The sequence below is a fragment of the Atta colombica genome, unplaced genomic scaffold, assembly GCF_001594045.1.
Source record: "Atta colombica isolate Treedump-2 unplaced genomic scaffold, Acol1.0 scaffold9, whole genome shotgun sequence".
NCBI classification, from domain to species: Eukaryota; Metazoa; Arthropoda; class Insecta; order Hymenoptera; family Formicidae; genus Atta; species Atta colombica.
In genome coordinates this window covers 1,450,320-1,451,415 of record NW_017259583.1, presented here as the reverse complement: position 1 = coordinate 1,451,415, position 1,096 = coordinate 1,450,320, and positions in this window count along the sequence as shown.

The following is a 1,096-nucleotide window of genomic DNA, read 5'->3' as shown; positions in this document are numbered from 1 at the left end:
TCTCTCTCTCTCTCTCTCTCTCTCTCTCTCTCTCTCTCTCTCTCTCTCTCTCTCTATCTTTTTGTTTTCTTTCCTTATTTCTTTTTTTTTTCATTTCATTGCACTTTTTATTTCTTATTTTTTAGTTCAATTAATAAAATAAACTTTCTGTTCACATTTTTGTTATTTTTTTTTGTTGTACTTTCTTATACTCTCTGTTTATGTGGCATAATTATTCTTAATTTTGCGATATATGCTAAATTTTCTGCCCGCATTTTCTTGCTCATCTATTGTATCTTTAGACTGCTTGTTTAGAGTATTAATAAAAGTATTTATATATCTTTCTCTGCTACTGCTCACTCTTTAACATCTAAGCCTTTTATTCTGTTAATTTTGCTCTTCTTCTTCCTTGTTATAGTAATTTCATTATTATTGCTTTTTATTTATTTTTTCGTTACGACTTTATTTTCTGTATTATTTTTCCTCTTTGTATTTTTTCTGAATCTCTAATATGTTTCTACTCTTCATTTTTTGTTTTATTTCTTTATATCATTATTTTTTTCATCGTTTTCTTATCACAATCCTTACTTGTACATTCTTAGAGGGCTTGTCCTAGAATGTTAATAAACGCTATCTATCTCTTTGTACCGTCAAATTCTATCATTCTGGTAACTTCTATAATTAGCAATTACAAATTGCAATTATAAACAAACAATTACAAGGCGGAACATGTCAACGCGAGAATAAAATCCACGAGGCCGTTTCACTAATCTGTCAGAGGCCGGTATATCACCGCGAATTATTGTGTTTCAGGAAATACAATTTCCAGATAAGAGGAAATTGTTATGGTTATCAGATGTATCAAGAGCGATAGCGTTGCATTGTACCTTCGCGTAATCGCACGTTTGCCGCAATAATTCTTCGCGAACGTCCGCCCAGCTTCTTATAGAAGATTTATTCAGCGGTTGCTGATATTTCGTACTTTCACTCGAACACCTTGACCCGCGCACAATCGCATCACAATGCATAGATCTGCGTGTAGCGAACCGCGCATATGTATATAATTAATATAAATTTATATGTATGTATCACATATCATTATATATATATATATATA